At 44.6% G+C, this 20,926-nt stretch overlaps 1 protein-coding gene and 1 pseudogene across 1 annotated transcript in view; both read right to left on the bottom strand.

The window, feature by feature from the left end:
- Positions 1–20,926, bottom strand: part of Akap6 (A-kinase anchoring protein 6) — a 451,429-nt gene that overhangs the window by 96,293 nt on the left and 334,210 nt on the right. The window lies entirely within an intron of this gene.
- LOC103747792 lies at positions 19,226–20,905 on the bottom strand (annotated as a pseudogene).

Here is a 20,926-nt window from a genome sequence, read left to right as displayed (position 1 = left end):
CTGTTGTGGCTTTTAGATGAACAAGCCCATGGATCTATTGGTTTAGGACAGTAATTCAGTAAGGAGGTTTTAATGTATTATTTTTCCTCTAATGTCAATAAAAAATAGAGGAATTTAAAGGAAGCTCCCAATGTGCTTTCTGTTTCTTCCTTTTGATCTGTATTTGATAAACCAAGCTCCAGTTTCAACTGAAAGATTTAGTCCTGATTTGACTATTGTAAATTTTGCCTGGTTCAAGTGACTAGCTTTGGAGGAAGGCACCTGCTCTAGTTCCCCTATAAAAACTGGGTAACTCACTGGATCTATGGAAATTTTAATTGAGTGTCACCTTGTGTAGAAATCCAATCCTATTACCTTCTCAATGCAATTTTGTAGCAATCCCAGTCAGTTATTTACTACACTCCTAACCAGATTTTAAACATAATTAAATTTCTAGCAACATACACCCAGAATCTAATGACGGAAATCCCTACAGTAAGATGGTGAATTCGTGGATTAGGTACATGTACTTCCATTAGATTGTCACCAGCATAAAGTGAGCAGGTGGATGTAGTCACTTAGAAGCAGAAAGCACAGGGAGTTTTTGTAGAGAATCTATGATATGGCACATGTAAAGATCACCATGGATAGGTCATGCCATCATCCTCGTGTTTGGTCCAGTCTCACTTGATATTTTAACAACATAAACAAGGAAAACCTAAATAGGATGTATTGACCAGATTGTCCTAAATAGGACATATTGACCAGGACATATCGCCAGAGTAAACTCATCTCATTAATTGATAAAAAATAATGAACAATTTAGCTCAGATATCATAAACTCAAATGCACACACACACACACACACACACACACACACACATACACACATATGTATATCCATATAAATTAATTAATTGATTCTCTGGAAGAAAAAAGAAAAAGAGTCTTATTTGTAGTGTTTGCTGCTTTCTGTAGTATAAGGTACTCCTGCTGGGGGAAGATTCCGAGCTACCAATGGTTGTTACTCTTGGAAAATTCCTGAATGTTTAACAAAGGGTTCTCACTAACTAGCAAGGAAGAGGAAAAGAATCACACACTTATGCATTTAATGTTACTTTTGGCTATATGCAATATTGTTTTTATGCCTATTTTGTAATTTAGAACACTAGTTGTACTAAAAGAGGGACATGACACTAAAACAGTAAAATGGACACAAAGAACACAGGGTCATCTTGAGACATGGTTATGGCAATTATCTGCTGAAACATCTGTCTGCAGTTACCCTGTTTGTTGGAGGTTTACAAAAACCCTGTTTGTTAAAGAAATGTTCTAACTTCTGCCCTCAGTATCTGCTTCTGCCTGACCACTTAATCACAGAAGGAATTTCCCCTCGGTGGTCCCAAGTCACATGGATCATCTGTGGCTGATGATCACCTTAACTACAATTTGAATCCACCAATGTTGTAGCAGTTGAGGAATAATACTGAAAAGGTAAAAAACAAAGCCCATAAAAGCTGTAGGAACCCTGGCTCAGGATCCAGGATTTTGGAGCACTGGCTCATCGGGGTCCACCAGCAGAAATAACCCTGAATTCTCCCACCTTCCCAGTGGGCGTGGTTCCCTACCGGATGACATTTTCAACAATATTTTGGAGGCCTAGTCAGATTCCAATCACACTCGTCCCTTGAGCTACTGGATCCGAGATCCAGCCAGGACTAGGAAAGATACATCAAGATGATATGGAAGGTGAACAACCTGACAATCTTCCGGGTCTCGTTTAAGGTTGATGCTCTGATCCCTGGAACAGCTGAGTCCTGACTGGTATAGACTAACTCACCAGGAACAAGAGGCTGCCACAGGAAAAAGGTAAGATCCTGGGACCCAGGTCAGATCTATCCTTATGGACAAAAGGGGCATCTGATCACCTCTCAAAAGATGCTTTACTATGCCCTGGGGCAATTTGGAGTGGAAACCCCAGCTCTAGGTTAGGAAATCAGCCAGAGTACACTTCAGTAGGAAATGGAAACACCTGCACAGGGGGGGTCACTTGAAAGAGGGCCCATGGTATCAGGGAACTCCCTAAAGTGGGGAAGCAATGTTTAAATACTCCTGGTATGAATGTGTGGCTGAGCAGCCTGATGTGTTTGTGTTCAGGCACAAATCTGTGACTCCATGGTAGGGTCCCTTAAGGTCCCATAAAGACCAGGGAGTCTGAGTGGGCTCATCTGCCATACTATGGTGTATGGTATACAATCTAAGGTGACATCAGACTAGAGTCCGATTGTAAGTCGTCAAGCCAAGTCCACTACTGCCAAGAGTCACCTAACTTCCTTTGGGACACAGCCAGTTGAATAGCTGAATGGTCTCTTCCCTGGAGGAGGCATCCACCCTTGTTTTAATTTGTGTCACTGAAGCAGGGAGGGAACATGAGACAGGTTACTGGAGTTAAGACTGACATATATGTAAGAGAGCCCTCTGACCCAGGTGCTTGGGAAATCTGTTCTTTGAGATCTCCACTCTCTATGGTCAGCCCAGGCACAGAGATTTAATCTGAAGATTCACCATTTCCCCAGATTCTTGCCCTCTCTGCCCATTGACTTTTTCTTAGAGATCTCCACTTCCCTGAGGGGTCACTAGGTCCAAGGTGGAATGCAGCAATAGTCCTTATCTGTACATCTAGTCCTCATAAATACCTAGAGACCTCTTCGTCTTTGAGAAGGCTTTGTCAGAGCATGCCTTACATACCTCACTGCACCCTGGCATTTAGAACAGGTAGCCAAGAACACTTTCCCTTGGCCCTACTGACTGTGGGGGCCTATTTTCTCCCACTAGCAGTCCAAGCCTGCAGGGGACTCAAAACCTTTGATAAGTGGAGGTGTCAGTGACACCTAGGTTACAAGAAAGTCCACCATGAGTGGGGAATCCTCAAAGACTACCGCCTTTGACTGAATTTCAGAAAGGGTTTCTCTGAAGACTGGAGTTCAGATGACCCTGGAGGAGCGCCACAATCTATGCCAAGTGGAATGGCCCACCTTCGGTGTGGAGGGGCCCATGGAAGGAACCTTAGTCTCCCTGCTGTCAGAGCTGTATGTCAGGCAGTGGCAGGGACCCCTGGACCCCAGGCCAGTTCCCATATATAGACTCCCGGTTGCAAATGGCTGTCCTGCTATTCCCTTGGGCCCAGCTCTGTGCCAACAGAAAGGGAGCGCGCAAAGTGCTTGTAGCCTAATCAACTCAGGGAAAGAACAAAGGAGAGGAGGCAAAGGGGGCTGAGAATAAGAAGCCCTTCACCACTACCATACATTCCTACAGCTCCGCTGGCCCCTAGGCAACCTCTATACCCGCAACCACCAAGTCCTCCGTCAGTGCTCTCATCACACCTTCCCCTGAGACAATGTCAAACCCAAGTCCAAGAAGTGCCACTTGAGGAACCAGCTGAGCCAACAGCCTGCAGCCCTCCAATGCCCCTCAGAGTGGCCAGGGCCTTCCACAAATTGGTGATGACAGCACAGTTCAACCAGGCCATCCCGTCTTCTGTTACCAACTTTTCAGCATGACAGAGCTCCTAACTAGAAGCAACACACAGCAGCCTACTCAGAAATTCCTTAGGTGATGATTGATCTGCCTGAATCCATTTTTCTCACTCATTAACCAACATGGAACAACCATTGCCAGCTCTTCTCAACTCTCTTGAATGCTGAGGAAAGATGCCACATCCTGGCTGAGGGCAGAAACTTGCTCCAAGGACGAGCACTGGATGCAAAGCCAGAACATGCAGCGTGGGCCTGAGAGGTTGCGCCAACTGTTGGACCCGAATGAGACTCTCAGGACAGAAGAGAATCTCTCAAGGGGCATCAGCAGGCTAAATTAGAAGGACCGAGAGATGGGTCTACAAAGCCAACAGACATGTCCAAAATGGCAGAGGTCCTTTCAGAAACTAGGTGACTCACCGACAGAGCTCTATGAGAAACTTTGTGGGCATTCCGAGTGTGCAGCCCTTTTGATCCTGAGGCACAGGGAAACCAGCTCTTGATCAATGCAGCATTCACGGTGCAATCCTCTACCAATATTCACCATAAGTGCCCAAAACTGGAAGGCTCTGCTGACATGAATGCCATTCAGTCGCTGGAAGTCAGGAGCAAAACGTTTGTGAACTGCAAGCAGGATGCCCAAAGGGTGGTTCTTAAGTAGAGGAGGAACAAGTGTCTCTACTGGAAGCTGCTCTTGGGAACCCTACTGATGAAATTGGCTGATCCCTTGTAAAATACAAAAGTCAATCAAAGGAAAGACCAGCCCAAACAGACCACTCAAGGCCTCACTGGGCTGGCTGGTACAGAGCCAGAGTTGGAAAGACTGGGCTCCTTCCATGATCTTGGGCCTGTGGAAGCCTATGGTCGCAGTGAAGGTGAGGGTCCAACCAATGAATTTTATGGTAGACACGGGGCTGAGCATTATGTGGTGACCATGCCCATGGCCTCCCTGACAGGCAGAACAACTACTATCATGAGAGCTCCCCCGAACTGAAATTACCACTAGTTCTGCAAAACTTGATCATGTCAGTAAGAGGGTCATGATTCGTGGCCCTCACGGGTTCCTGTACTCACCAGAATGCCCAGTCTCTCTGCTGGGCAGAGGCATGCTAATAAAGCTCAGGGCACAATCATCTTCAGACCCCAGGAAACCCGCAAGCCTCACCCTGAGAAGTCTGCCTGCCCTGATTATGACTGACAGCAGCCTGGGAGAATGACAGTGCCTCAGGTCTTCAGAAGGAGAATAAAAACCGGACTACCCTGTTGGGGGAGTCTCCCAAATTTTGGAGAGAAAAAAAACAGTCCCAGGTCTTCCAAGAGCCATGTACCCATTGTAGTGGACCTGACCAGGAGCCATCACAGTTAGACAACAGTACGTTAGGGAGCTGGGACCACATTCAACATCGGCATGGTGCCGGGATTCTGACTGAGCACCAGTCCCCTTGGAACACCCTACTTTTACCAGTAAAGAAACCCAAGGAGACAAATACCAGCCTGTCTGAGACCTCTGAGCAGTCAATAACACACTGAGCTTCTTCCACCAGGTGGTCTGGAACGCCTCTGCCCTCCTGAGCTTCCTACCCATTCCTGTGGGTTGGTTCACTTTTTTCCTCTGCCTCTGGCTGTCACCTGTGAGTCAGTCTCTGTCTTTGAGTGGGAGGATCCACAAACTGGGAGGAAGACATATCCAGGATATATCAGACTGCTAAAAGTTTTCAAAAACTCACTTGCCCTGTTTGGTGAGGCACTGACCTCTGATCTCACTGCCTTTCATGGAGAGACTGTAAACTGTACCCTGTTCAGCATGTGGATTACTTACTGCTGGCTAATCCCTCTCAGAAGGACTTCTGGGAAGGTACTAGAGCCCTGCTGACCCTGCCCTCTGCCACGGGAAATAAAGTGTCATGGAAAAAGGCCCAAATCTACAGACAAAAGGTAAAATACCTCAGGTTCATCATTTCCAAAGGACGTCAGGCACGTGGGCACGAGAGAAGCAGGCCATCTGTTTAATACCTTGACCAAAAACCAAGAGAGAGGCCTGTGTGTTTCTCGAGGAGGCTGGATTCTGCTGTATATGGATGTACAAAGTTACTCAAAAGTTGTCAGGCCGCTGTGTGACATCACAGCTGGGTCTGGTAAAGACCCCTTGAAATGGGGACCTAAACAAGTAGAGAAACTCCCAATCAGTGCCCCAGTGTTGGGCCTACCACACGTGACTTCAGACTTTAACCTCTTCGTGTGTGATAAAAATGCCCTGGAGGTCCTCAGTCAGACAGCTGAGCTCTGACAACATCCAGTTGCATGTCTATCCAAACAGCTGGACCTAGTGGCTGGACCTGGTCACCTTGACTCCAGGCTCTAGTTGCTGCCATGGTCTGTGTCAGAGTGGCTGACAAACTCACACTGGGGTAAAACTTGAATGTAAAATCCTACATGTGTTGCTGCTCTAATGAACAACCCAGGGCATAAATGGCCACCAGTGCTAGAATGACCCACTAGCAAGGACTGCTTTGTGAAATTCACAAATCCATCTTGAAAGCAAGAGAGCATTAAACCCAGCCACTTTCTAGCCAACTGAAGGAGGATCCCCCAATCACGACTGCCAAGAGGTAATGGATGAAGTCTGTTCAAGCAGGTAAGACCTGTCTGAGGTTTCCCTTCAGAACCCTGAATGAGAGCTGCTTACCCATGGGAGCAGCTATATCCATGAAGTGGATATAACACAAAGTAGAATTACTGACCACCGTGGAGAGGTCATTGAGGCCGAGGCCTTCCCCAGGGTTGGCATGGTGAGCAGAGTCAGAGGTGCTCATTGGGCATTGTAGCAGGCTGAAGGAAGATGAGCCAACATCTACACTACTTTGAGGTATGCCTTCATTGCCTCACATCTTCACGAAACCATCTATAAAGAAAGGATCGTATTGATAGCAGGAGATTGGGGAGAAATTAAAAATAAGGAAAAAGTCCTTCGATTGTTATAGGCAATTTGGAAGCCCTCCCAAGTGGCAGTGATTCGCTGCCAAGCCACTTGAAAGGAGAGGATGGATCCTATCAGCAAAGGAAACAAAAATAAGGAAAAAGTCCTTCGATTGTTATAGGCAATTTGGAAGCCCTCCTAAGTGGCAGTGATTCGCTGCCAAGCCACTTGAAAAGAGAGGATGGATCCTATCAGCAAAGGAAATGGACTGGCTGATCAGGCAGTAAGGAGACAGCCAACCAACCACATGCTGCCGCCAGCCCTGAGCCAACACATTTCAAAGACCCTCTTAGCATCAGGATTACCCCCATCTCCAAAACATATTAAAGAGGAACCCCAAGGGTTGGTTGGACCTTCAGACCATAGACCTTCAATCCCTGGTAAGGTAGAAGCTCAGTTACTAAGACAATATCATGAACTAACACACTTAAGGAAAGTTCTGGAAAGCCTACTGTGCCACTTTTACTTCTTAACCTAAACGTCCAACCCTATGTGTCCAAGTCAGCACTAGATGTATAACATGTGCACAGAACAATGCTGACCAAAGACAAAAACCCAACTGAAGAGTACAAAAAACCAGAAGATGCCCTTTGACGATCTGGAGGAGCTTCACAGAAGTCCAAGCTCGTCGAGGGTAATGATACCTGCTTATGTTGGTTTGGACCTATTCAGGATGGACTGAAGCCTTTCCAGTCACATGGGCAGTGGTCAAAGCCCTACGGAGGGAAACTATTTCAGGATATGGACTGTCACTCTTGACAGGCTCAGATAACAGGCCTGCCTTTTTCTCTGAAATACTTTAGGCATTATTTAAAACTTTAGGAACTGAATGAAGGCTTCATGCAGCTTGTAGACCACAGAATTCAGGGAAAGTTGAAAATAGAAAACCAGAACCTAAAAACTACTGTAGCCAAGACCTGAGTGCTCTGGATTGATTTGTATTTGGTTCTACGATGTGAGACACACCCCAAGATTTTCTGATTACTCTCATTCGAATTCTTCTATGGGAGACTCCCTCAATCATGAGGAATGTTGAGAAGAGATTCCCGATGGATAGACTTAGAGCTGTCCAGACATCTAGCCCTGGAGAAGACTTTATACCACATCCTCCAGGAGACATTAGGAAGGGTCCCCATTCCCTTGGCAAACTGGGTGCACCCCTATCAACCAGGAGATGAAATGTGAGGTAGAGATCAGAAAAAGAAGCCACTCCAGCTAGTCTGGACTAGCGTTCACACTGGCGACTCCCACTGCGGTAAAAGTTGCAAAAGACACCCCACAGATTCATCACGCCGAGGTAAAGTGCACCACATCTCCAGAAGAATAGACCTGAATGACAGAACCACATCCAGATCAGCCATTCCCAGTCACATTGTAGAGACAACAGGACTCCGTCCAAGGATCTCAGCCCTGCTCTGAATATACCGGAAGCTGGTCAGTCCATGCATGCTGGAAGACTGAGGATTCTGTAGTTACAGACCTGGAAACTGACTGGCCAATGTGAGGTGAGAGCTTAAGGAACTCAAGAGGGGACACCTGGGAGACACGTTCAATAATGCCATCCTGTTCCTGTAAGCGTAAAGGTACCAATAGCCTTAGTGTTCTGTACAGGTCTAAGAGCAGCAGCCCCAGATGGCTAGAACCAGCCTTACTATGTTTAGCAATGTTTATACTGGACACATTCTTGGGAATACTGGGAGACACGTTCAATAATGCCATCCTGTTCCTGTAAGCGTAAAGGTACCGATAGCCTTAGTGTTCTGTACAGGCCTAAGAGCAGCAGCCCCAGATGGCTAGAACCAGCTAAGAAAAGGTAGCATTCGCCTTACTATGTTTAGCAATGTTTATAATGGGCACATTCTTGGGAATCTTTTGCCGCTTGTGGCCGTCTGTGTCCCCCAGAGTTCTAGACCAATGGGAAGCTCTTTGCATCTGCCACGTCATTGTAAATCTTATTTCCCATGCAGTGATGGGCTCTGTAGTTCATGTATTAAGCCCAGTTTTCACAGGGCATTTAGAAAGATCAATGTAACCAGGTCAGGTCCTAACTGCCTCATTTGCTGCCACTAGACCGAGAGGAGGAGCCTCAATTTGAAAACTCAGGAAAAAGCCCAACCCTCAAACACACTGGGAGTCCTGCAGAGAAACAGGCCACCTCCCAGACCCAGCTTCAATCCCAGCTTTGAGGACAATCTCATAATTGATAAAGCAATAATGGAGCCAAAGCTCACAGGAAGACCCTTCAGAGTCGAGCTCTCCAGCTCCAAGTACCATATACTACAAGATTATATTGGACTTTTGAACACCACTCATCAGCTCCTTAACTCATCAAATCTTGACCTAGAAAAGGACTACTAGCTCTGTCTGACCATTGGAAGGCTTCAATCCTTTGTCATCCCAGTCAATGACACTATCCTCTCCTCAGGAAACCTGAGCCTATCAGATACAAAGCCCAAATTAACAGATGTTTTCATGCCTGGAAAGGCCCTATGGTGTTTCCAAAATCCTAAGGGCACAACACAGGTTGGAAGCCTTACAAATGACCAATGTGATAACACGACTAACATCACACATATAGCCCCTCCCTACAAAGCAACTCATGGTACAGGCTCCAGACAGGTCCTTCAGTATATGTGGGGAACATGCTTACCAATGCCTTTTTCTGATTGGACAGGGACCTGTGCCCTGGCCTGTGTTACTCCCCAAACAGATACTGTACCTGAGGACCAACCCGTTATGGTACCTGTACTCGACAGAACCAATAATGCTATCCAAATCATTCCTCTACTAATTCTTTTGGGGGTAACAGTGAGGGTGGGCATGGGAATGGCTGGGATAACAACCTCCAGTGACAGATACAACCAGTTATACACAAAATTCACAAGAGAAACAGAAGAAAAGGTAGATACGCTGGTAGACTTACAGTGTCAAGTAGATTCTCTTGCAGGGGTGGTCCTACAAAATAGAAGGTGTCTGAACTTCCTCACCACCAAAAAGGGAGGGTATTGTCTATTTCTAAATGAGGAATATTGTTTTTATGCAAACAAGTCTGGGATAGTTAGGGACAGAGTCCAAAAATGAAGAGAAAATATAGCATAAAAGACAGGAGTTAGCCAATTCCTGGGCCAATTTGGGAAAACTAATGAAACTGGACAACTTGGATCTTGTCTTTAATGGAACTGTTCATTACCATACTCTCAGGCCTGATGTTTGACCCCTTTATCCTAAACTGCTTGATCTGGTTTGTTACATCACACTTAGAAGCCATACAGATGGGCTTCTCTTCCGAACCTACATCCCAGGCAATAGGCAAGTAGATCTCTAAGATCCAACCTTCAGTGAGATAATTCTTTCAGGGCTGGTGTCTTATGTGATAGAAACAGGCACCCAACGGGGGAAGTGATGAGGAAGAGCCATACGTATCCATGCATTTAATGTTACTATTGGCTACAAGAAACACTGTTTTTATGCCTATTTTGTAATTTAGAACACAGTAGTGATTTTTTTATAGTGGATATTTACTCGGAGTTTCCTAAAAGAGGAAATTAAACTAAAACAGAGGAAAACGGAGACACAAAGGACACAGGGTTATCCTGAGACATGGTTATGGCAATTATCTGCTGAAACATCTATCTGCAGGTACCCTGTTTGTTGGAGGTTTACAAAAATCCCGTCAAACAATGTTCTAACTTCTGCCCTCAATATCTGATTCTATACATGTGCCTGACCACTTAACCAGAGAAGGAATTTCCCCGTGGTGGTCCTGAGTTATGTAGTTCATCTGTGGCTGATAGTAATGTAAGCTGAGTTTGAATCTACCAATGTTGTAGAAGTTGAGAGACGACATTGGGGGAAAAAAGGCTATAAAATCTGTGAGGAACCCTGGCTCAGGACTCGGGGCTCGGAGCACTAAATCATCCGGGTCTACCAGCAGAAATAAGCCCGAGTTCTCCAACTCAAAAAGTGGCGCTTGGTTCTTTGCTGAACACAGTTTCTGTAACAGCAGCAGCTAGCTCTAACACACTACCACCTGGCAGATAATGGAAAGGGGATGAGTAAAGCAAGAGCACGCCCCTCTCGTTCATTCTCGTTCAAAGAGCACGCCCATCTCGTTCATTCTCGTTCTAGCTACGGCCAGTACTGAGGGTGAATGAGAGCTGTTTTTCCAACTTGAAGTAAAACAATGCACAAATGTAATTGTTCTAGAATCTGATCCCAACCACAGAAGACAGGAGAGGGAAGTACAGTCTGTGATGGATGGGAGAGACGTCTTTCCGTATCCTAAAGCTATGCCAACGATCCACATGTGGGACTACGGCTTCAAAAAGGCTTTAGTAACATTAGGTGTGTTATTTTAAGTGAGGTCAGTAGATACACATTTTATGTAAAAATTTCGTAATTGTATGTTACATTAAAACATTAAAAATATTTTTATTATTTTTATTTTATGTATATGAGTGTATTGCCTGCAAATTTATAGTTGCACCCATGTTGTGCAATGCCTGCAGAGCCCAGAAGAGGGCGTCAGGTACCCTGGAACTGGAGTTACAGATTGTTGTCAGCCGCCATGTATGGATTTCTTTTCCTCATCACTTCCTACTTTGGGTGCCTGTTTCTATCACATAAGGCATCAGTCCTTAAAGATTTATCTTACTGAAGGTTGAACGCAGGTCCTATGCAAGAGCAGCCAGTATTCTTAACTGCTGAGTCATCTCTCCAGCCCCACATTAAAACCTTTTACTATACAAACTACACCATGTTTCTGACTTGGTCTGAATCCACAGGGAACCACTTCTTGCTGTTTCTTTCAGATGAGGATATTAGACTCTAAAGGGAGTAAAAGGCCAGAATAATGAAAAATCTGAAAAGGAGAAATAACAATGTCCAGCATGGCAGAGTTATTAGGTACCCTCACCCCACCCTAGCCTCACCAAAAAGATAATAACTTTAGAGACTACATAAAGAATGGAAGGCTTCCACTGCTTTTAGGTTCAACATCAGAAGATAGATAGTAAAGAAAAAGGAAACAATTTGGGGTTGGATCAAGACAAACAAGATCAAGACAGTGTAGTAATGTCCAAAGGAGACAACTCAGGAAGGGCGACACTCTGATTTTTCCCCCAGCGGAAAAGCCGTTGATGAACTGAAGGTATTCAGATAAGGGAAAATCAGAGTTCAGAGTGGGAAGAGAAGAGCTTGCTGCAGACTATGTGTTACAGAACTCTTAAATAGAAGATAGTAATTTGTTTCACTTGACCTCAGAGGTCAGACTGAGAACCAAAGCCCAAAGCCTAAACAGGACACAGCACAGGAGGCAGAGACCACCTCTCAGTCCCGTGAGGTCAGACAGATACCAGCAGACTAGCTGGCTGGAGTATTTTATGAAGTTGAATGAAGCTTGGCCTGATGTTAGAGTCTAAACTTCCTGTTTTAGAAGTTGAGTGTCTTTGTACCCACATTTATGAGATCAGCCGTATCAATCACATTATTCTATGTAGAAAAAAAAAAAAAAAAAACAAGACAAAAACCACCCATGAAGAGGTTATAACTTATTGGAACAAGAGTTAGATCAGATTCTGATGGAGAAAAACCTGGGCTCACAATGGAACAAAGAAACAACCACATGGAAAGTGAGTTCCATGATGTAAGCTCAAAAAAAATGTAGAAAACAGAAGGAAAGAGCAAGAGGAATAAAAAATTCCGTGAGCACCTTCAATTTATCTCACCGTAGAAAGGTAGTTTATTCAATTTGAGGTCTGATGAAACCTGTCAGGTTCTTTCATTTGATATACACATTAGAAAGATTTTCACTATAGAATTTGTATAGTCAGGCCCTTATTTTGACAAGGCACTTTCTGTAGAATACTATACTTAATAAGAATCTTTTTTTCTCTGTATCAAGAGTAAATTAAGGATGTATATTGTAAGCCTTAGAGCAAACACACACACACACACACACACACACACACACACACACACACACATGCACTTGAAAATACTTCTCTCAAAATTTTCCTTCTATAAATATAGAACTTTCTCCAACAGATATCTAACAAATGCATGATCCTTGCAACCAGCAGCATGGTATAATGGCAATCCCTCTTCACGGCTGTGAAACTTCATGGTTATGCTGTATTACGTTCAAAATCTACACATCTCAATGGGTTTTCTCTGCATTCCAGTGCACTTCAGTGAGGATGTGGATCGTTGCCATAATACATCACAACTGTTCTAATTATGGTTTCATTATGAGGCATCGTATCAGAGCTATTGTAATGTCATGTCAGCACATAGTAAGAATAGTTATGCAAGTGTGTAGTATCTGTTCGAGTACACAGTGGGAGCTGGGAAGACATAAGGAGCAGGAATTATAATGAAACGAGTTTCTCTTTTTAAAAAGTTTCTGTTTTAGAGTGTCTTGTTTTCTGCCCTCCAACCTACATAAGCATCTCCAAACACATTTATTTTTATATGGTTAAGTACAATATGTTACTGTATTTTCTTAAGCCAAGTAAAAGCAGCAAAGGGAAATTTTCAGACTTTATCAGTTCTGCATATATAGCAAAATAACAAATTTACCTAACACAAGCTATAAATTTACCTAATAATGCTTGAATAAAATGTCAAGTGTAGTCAATTAAAGTCCATTTGCGACTTAACGACTGTCAAGCTTCACCTGCAACAGGCTTGCAGACTGCACTGACCTCTGGTGTAGATATCCTCTATCACAAAACTTGATGGACTAGTCAGATTCTGTTAGATAAACCATGATACAGAATGAGATGAACTAATCATATCCTTAATTACTTCTCTAAACTATCACCATAAATAGCCACTGCTTGAGCTGTCAAAATCACTCCAGCTATCTATAAATGCAGAAAATAGTTATTGGTGGTGCAGATTTGAAGACTAAACCCTCCAAGGATGAGGGCTACCAAATCTTTGGGGAATGATGAAAGATTTTCAATATTTGAAACTAAAACACTAAGTCAATAGCTAGTTGCTCAAAGCAAGCAATAAAGGAATCGTTTGTTGTTTTAACGTACAATCGCAGGAGGTTTTATGTCAAAGCTTACGCCTGTGTCTTCATAGCTGAATTACAAGTGTGTTCAGCGCAAGTATTTATAATGGAATTGCTGATGCCACCTAAACTATAGACGTGTGTGGCTGCACAGCAGTAATCATTTCAAATATAGATATATTTTTAGCATTAGGAGGCACCAAGTTTGTTTAAATCTGGACTTTTTTTCTACAATTGCAGTAATGTTAATAGCACACTGTAAATGTTAAGACTAAGTGTGCAATGTCAAAATAGATTGGATCTCTCTGAAAATTGGAAATTCAGGCTTTTCAAACATAATCCAGATGTTTGGCTTTTATTCAGATTTCAAGAAAGAAGGAACTAATATGATATAAAATTCATACATGCGTATTTCATTAGTGTCTTTTGTATCGCTGAATTAAACATTCTGAAACGTGCTTTTCCCAAATCACATAGAGTTTTAAACCAAAGCACTTGCCAAGATGTTGTGCACCTCAAAAATAATGCCAAAAAAGCCAAATTAATTTCACAAGGAAAATAACATATGCTTCCAAGGTTAACTTTGTTGATAAAGTTTCCCCAGAGAGAGTGAGTATCTTGCTTTGTCTTTGAGAAAAGGGAGAAACATTGACAACATTGGAGCATCTAGTCACCAAAAGGCTGTTGCTGCAGAACACGGTGACTTCCAAAGTTACAAGGACCAATGACCCCCTGAAAAGTAATACTTTTCCAAACTTGGTGCCATGGCGCAAGCCTGTAATCCCAGCAGTCAGAAGACCAAGGCAGGAGGATTATAAATTTTAGACCAATTGAGCTACATAGTGAGACCCTGACTCGAACAACGTACACATGTACACTTATCCCAACCACAATAAAACCCACAAAACATTATCATTTTTAGGTTTAGTGCAAAAAGTTTTTCCCAGGGACTGAGGACTCCACAAGGAGAAGATTGTAGATTTAGTAGATTGCTGATAAATTGTTTCCAAGGTCACTTCTTCCCAAAACACAAAGGAAATGCTATCATGTGGGTATGTACTCACATTGTGACGTTTTTGTGCTTAAAATTATTTTCAGGGGGCTGGAGAGTTGGCTCAGCAGTTAAGAACACTAACTGTTCTTGCAGAAGACCTAGGTTCAAATCCCACCACCCACATGACAGCTAACAACTATCTGTAACACCAGTTCCAGGGGATCCAAGAGCCTCTTCTGGCCTCCGCGGGCATTGCATGACACAGGTGCACTTACCTACATGCAGACAATGCATGCATACACATAAAATAAAAATAATAAATTAAAAAAGTACATAAATAAAATGGGAATAAATACTTAAAAAAATTTTTTTCTAAAGGTTTCCATATCTAACGCCCACTGGTACAATAATGGCATGAATGTTATGGGGTGAACCAACAGTTTTCTGATCCGATTTCAGAGCCACTCCACAGGAAGGCTCTGGTAACTGATACTATAAATCTGGCTAAGACACCGCGGTTGGGGAAGTCATACATATGCCCTGGAGGAACCTGCTGCTGTTACGTTGCTAACTGGGCACAGCATCAAACTGCCTTCTAAATGTTTACCATTCTGATTAGTGTAACTCTCACCCCTCATTGGAGAAGCTTCTTACTTCAGTCAACTCAGAGACTCACACAAGTCATCAAGGTTCATGGAACAAGAACCCACAAAGTGCTCAGCCCCAAAGGGATATTTATATCACCCCTTCTCCCCCAAAGTTCAGGGAACATTATGGAAGAAAGGATGGAAAAATTGCTCAGATCAGAGGGTAGAGGACCGCTGCGGAACAGTGTCTTCTGAACATGACAGGGCCATGTACTCGTGAACTCCTAGCAACTGTGACTGTCTGAACAAGACCCACTCAAGATCAAGGCAGTCGTCACCCTAGCATGGAGGGGGAGAGGCTCTGAGGCCCTACCCCCGCTGAGTGCTTGGCAGTCATTGGCTGCTGTGGAGGGAGGGCCAGTTCTCTTCAAGAGTGTGGCCTCTCTTGGGTTGTGTGTGCACTGGTGGGTGGCCCTAAATCACGCTCATCAGTCAGCTCCAACTGGATTCGGTGGGTTATGAAGAGAAAACTGAGGCTATGAAGCAAGGAGAGGGATGTCGAGTGGGTGTGGGAGAAGCTGTGGGAACTGGACGTGTACACAGATAAGACATTCTCAGAGCATAGATAACTAAAAAAGGGGAACTAGAGCCTGGCCCAGGGGTTAGTATCACTTAAGGACCAGAGTTTGTTTCTAGATCAGAGGGTAGAGGACCGCTGCGGGACGGTGTCTTCTGAACCTGACAGGGCCATGTACTCGTGAACTCCTAGCAACTGTGACTGTCTGAACAAGACCTACTCAAGATCAAGGCAGTCGTCACCCTAGCATGGAGGGGGAGAGGCTTTGAGGCCCTACCCCCCGCTGAGTGCTTGGCAGTCATTGGCTGCTGTAGAGGGAGGGCCAGTTCTCTTCAAGGGTGTGGCCTCTCTTGGGTTGTGTGTGCACTGGTGGGTGGCCCTAAATCATGCTCATCAGTCAGCTCCAACTGGATTCGGTGGGTTATGAAGAGAAAACTGAGGCTATGAAGCAAGGAGAGGGATGTCGAGTGGGTGTGGGAGAAGCTGTGGGAACTGGACGTGTACACAGATAAGACATTCTCAGAGCATAGATAACTAAAAAAGGGGAACTAGAGCCTGGCCCAGGGGTTAGTATCACTTAAGGACCAGAGTTTGTTTCTCAGCACCTGCATCCAGCAGCTTACAGCCACCTGTAACTCTAGCTTGAAAGGGCTCCAACACCTTCTACAGATACCCACAAGATGTGGTATATACTCACACCAATACATAGACATAGGCACACACACACACACACACACACACACACACACACACACGCTAAAACAAATCCTTAAAAAAGATAAAAAGGTTTTCATATCTATAATCGTCTTATGTGTGCAAGCAGGTTCATGTGTGTGCAGGCACACATGTATGTGCTCTTGCCCTTGAATGAATGTGTGTACACATGTGGAGGTCACTGGACAATTTGAGTGTCATTCCACAGGCAGTCTACTGTTTAGATTCTTTTTTCAGACAGTGTCTCTCACTGACCGGGAACTTTCCAGGTAGGCTAGGCTGAATGACAGGAAGCATCAGGGATCTATCTGCCTGTCTCTGCATCCACAGGGCAGAGCTGACAAGCATGCACCACCACGCCTGCCTTTTTAAAGGTGAGTTCTAATATTAAATTCTTATGCTTGCACAGCAAACACGTGACCAACTGAGCCATCGCCTCAGCCCACATAGATCTGTAATGGGATAGAACTGGACTTGTTTATGACCCAATCCTTGTGTGATAAAATAGCTGATGCCTCAGGCTACTCTTTTTAGAGTATTTGTCCCCAAATGAGGACAAATGTGGTTGAAGAACTAGATCATGGGGGCTGGAGAGATGGATCAGAGGTTAAGAGTGCTGACTGTTCTTGCAGAGGACCTGGGTTCCATTCCTGGAATCCACATGGTGGCTAACACCCATCTGTAAATCCAGTTCCAGGGGATCTGATGACTTCTGATGTCTGTGGGCATTGCACGACATGGTGCACTAACCCAAATGCAGGCAATATATTCATCTATGTAACCTAAAAATAGTAAATAAAATCTCTTTAAAAAGAATTAGATCATAAACTTTTACAATAATGACTTCTATGAGGTCAAAGACTGTGCATTATTTACTCTTTATCCACTGTAAATATTGGCATTATGGTTTAGATGGTAGGAGATTTGAAATATTTATTCATCTGAATTTCTCCCCAAAGAGCGATCAGGCAGACTTAAATCGGCTGTTGAAATGTATGTCAGGTATAGAGTTGGTACACAAAAATGGGAACATGATTGCCATATTTATCTCTGAGCTTCTCTGCAGAAATTTTACTTGATAAAACATTCAGTATAGAAATGTTTTCAATTTTCAGAAAGAAACAAAGTTCTCTGCTTCCCATGGCCAGGAAGGGTTAATTCAGGAAAAGCTTCCATGGAATCAGGAAGGAGACAATGGCAGCAACAGTTCTGTTGGTCAATGTTTTCTTTTTAAAAATTTTTTTTTATTTATTTATTTTATTTTATGTGTCTGAGTGTATTGCCTGCATGTATGTGAGTGCACCCGTGTCATGCAGTGCTGCAGAGGTCAGAAGAGGGCTTCGGATTCCCCTGGAACTGGAGTTAAGGACGGTTCATAGACACCATGTGGGTGCTGGGAATCGAACCCAGGTCCTCTGTAAGAGCAGTCAGTGCTCTTAACCGCTGAGCCATCTCTCCAGCCCCCGATCAATGTTTTCTTACAGAAAGAACATTTAATCAGGACGCAAGAGCCTAGTTCTAATTTCCAGTTCCAAATCTTTCTGTTGCTCTCATTCACCTATTCGTGGGGTACCCACCACGCTTACTAGAGTCTAGTACATTTCCGGACTTTAGGCTGCAGCTTTCAGTCTAATAGTGGTGTGTTATTCCAGCCAAATAAATCTTGGCTGCCATTTCCATGGACTGGTTCTTTGTTACTGTTGTTCTTTTATACTTGAAAGAAAAGCCCATGAGAAAAGTTAGCAATATTACTATTTTTTTTTTTTTTGCAAGATCACATGAAGGCAGAGCCCAGAGTATTCTATTTAAAAAGGATGACTCCAAATTCACAACAATACCAAGATGAGATTTCCCCAAAGCACTCGGCCTCCCTGGTCACCCAGTCATTTTCTCTTTATGCAAACAAGATAGTGCCTATCACACTTCAGTATTAGCCAAGCCTGCCTGTTCCCTTAACCCTATCCCCAGACCTCCAGAGACACAGAAGACTCATCGCTCTCTAGTCCTATGCTACCCAGATGAGGACCAGCCTACTGACTTGGAAGATGCATTGTCAAGGTCACTGCAGGAATGCCTTGGCACTGAGACCTTTTGTGGAGTGGTTACAAAAAGCATAGCCCTCCCAGGGACCCCTAGATGTCCCAGCAGTCTAAGCCTCTAGCTGTTCATAATGTTCTGTGAGGTCAACTCTTATCAGCCCGACACACAGAGGCCCAGGAACTGAGATCAGGGAATAAACTATTAGCACCTGAACTCTGCTGATTGTTTTGTTTTGTTTCGTTTTGTTTTGTGAGACAAAGGGCCTTACCAGGTAGCCCAGGCTGACCTAAAACTTGCAGCCCTTCTAGAACCTCAGCCTCCCAAGTGCTAGGATTACAGGCTTGATGTCACAATTCCTGGACTGTTCAGATATTTTATTTATCTTGTAAAATACAGTGGGAGCTGGGAATGGTGGCAAAAACCTGTAATCACAGCAACTGGGAGGCTGAAGCAGGGAGATTACAAGTTTTAGGCTACGTAGCAAGAGCCTTTCTCCAAAAAGTGTTGGGAGACACAGCTCAGTGGCAGGCTTCTTGTTTAACATGTTCAATCCCTAGTACCACAAAAACAAACAAAAATTCATTTAAAAAACAGTAAGGATATGAGAGAGGGTGTTAGATTTGGCAGCTCCAGACCATGAGACTTTTTTTTTGACTGGAGAGTATGGAAGCACCATGGCAGGAGGGACACAGCATGGGAGATACTCGAATACACAGGTGCATCGGGGAGACTCACACTCCACCTGCATTCTCCCATCTCAGAGGAAGCAATGGTTTGGATGGGAGATGAAGAAGACCAGCTGATCAGTCACCAGCACAGTCGTTGCAGCTGCCAGAGAGGTCGGGGATAGACGTCATGGAATCAGACAGCTTGCTACAATTTCTTCTTATTCTTTGGGGCAGATGCCAGAACTTGACCTTGTTGAAGAAGGTCTGTCTCCAGTATCCTCCGCAATATCAGGCCGAAGCAATGGTTTGGATGGGAGATGAAGAAGACCAGCTGATCAGTCACCAGCACAGCCGTTGCGTTGCCAGAGAGGTCGGGGATAGACATCATGGAATCAGACAGCTTGCTACAATTTCTTCTTATTCTTCGGGGCAGATGCCAGAACTTGACCTTGTTGAAGAAGGTCTGTCTCCGGTATCCTCCGCAATATCAGGCGACGGTCCACTGAACTGACATCCACTATGAGGTTGTCTCTAGGACAGTGGTGGTCTACATTGCATTTAGCTCACCCCATCTGATGACCGTTTGGATTGGTACAATACCCAGTGAGGTTCCCAATCTTATACACGGTGGTTTTATTTTCAATGGCTTTATTTTCAGCATCGGAAAATCCACTTGATCTCCATCTCTGTGGATCCATGTCACCCAACAGCTCATCAGATTCTCCCACAGGCAAGCGTTCCAGGGTGTCTTCACTGGCGTGCTCAGTAGCCTCAATGGCAAAGACCTCAGTCATCTCCTTGACAACCTCAGCACTGAGATGGATGGGCAGAATGTGGGTAGGTGGTGGTGGTATATAGAAGCTGATCTTCCCACTCACCCAGTCAGCCAGGACAGCTTTGGCAGCCTGTTCTTGACTATATATGCTTCCCGTCTTCTTTCCCAAGCGGTAGGCCACTGCAATCAGAAATTGTTCAGTAGTCTGGAATCCAGAGACACCGTACTAGTCGGAAATCTCTTCCAAGTGGCAGGCTGCAGGGTGGTCTCCACTGGGGTCACAGGGTCCGCCAGCTTCTGCACATGGATGCAATTATGCAGAATGGTGCCCACCTCTGTGTTGGGTCCTGGGACAATGCCTGAAGCATCCAGCAGCCTGATGAACTTGTCTAGGTAGACCTCTTGCATGAGTTTCGTGACACCAGGAACTGCTCCCACACTGCATGCACGGCTGTGCTTCAGACTATTGATCAGACTGCTCTTCCCCACATTGGGAAGGCCGACAACACCCACACGGATGTGGGTGTGCACTTCACCAGGGCGGCAATGGTCCCCCAGGACCCTCATGAGGTTTTCGGCTCCAAAGCGGGCTTTGCTTTTCAGCAGCAACTACACCGGGCCAAGTGTCTGACTTGATGCTGTGTGCTGGCCTTGAAGGCAATTGGCAGCTCACTGGAAGGTAATCCAGCCACTTTCCCACAACTTCTTTGGGAACCAGGTCAAGCTTGTTCAAGACCAAGACCAACTTCTTATTGCTTTCTGCCCGCAAGACCGTCTCCTCCATCTGGAAACAGCGGCAGCCCCATGGGTCTCTGGCATCTAGAACATCCAGAATCACATCAGAGTATTCTACCACCTTTTGGAATGCCTTGGAATAGGCCTTTCCTGTGGGCTCGTCATCCAGTTGAGGAAACACTTAATTCCTGAAAAACTTGCTCCTTGTTTTCAAATTCCGCTGACGTCTCAGGACATCCTGACACTAGCTCTCGAGGGTCATATGTCTTTGGCTCTCACTCCCTGGCAACGTGCTGCCTCTCCATCTTCAATCCTTTTCTTCTTTA

The sequence above is a fragment of the Nannospalax galili genome, unplaced genomic scaffold (assembly GCF_000622305.1).
Source record: "Nannospalax galili isolate Female #2095 unplaced genomic scaffold, S.galili_v1.0 scaffold725, whole genome shotgun sequence".
Taxonomy (NCBI): Eukaryota; Metazoa; Chordata; class Mammalia; order Rodentia; family Spalacidae; genus Nannospalax; species Nannospalax galili.
Note: the sequence above shows the minus strand (reverse complement) of the source record. Positions and strands in the feature narration are given on the sequence as shown.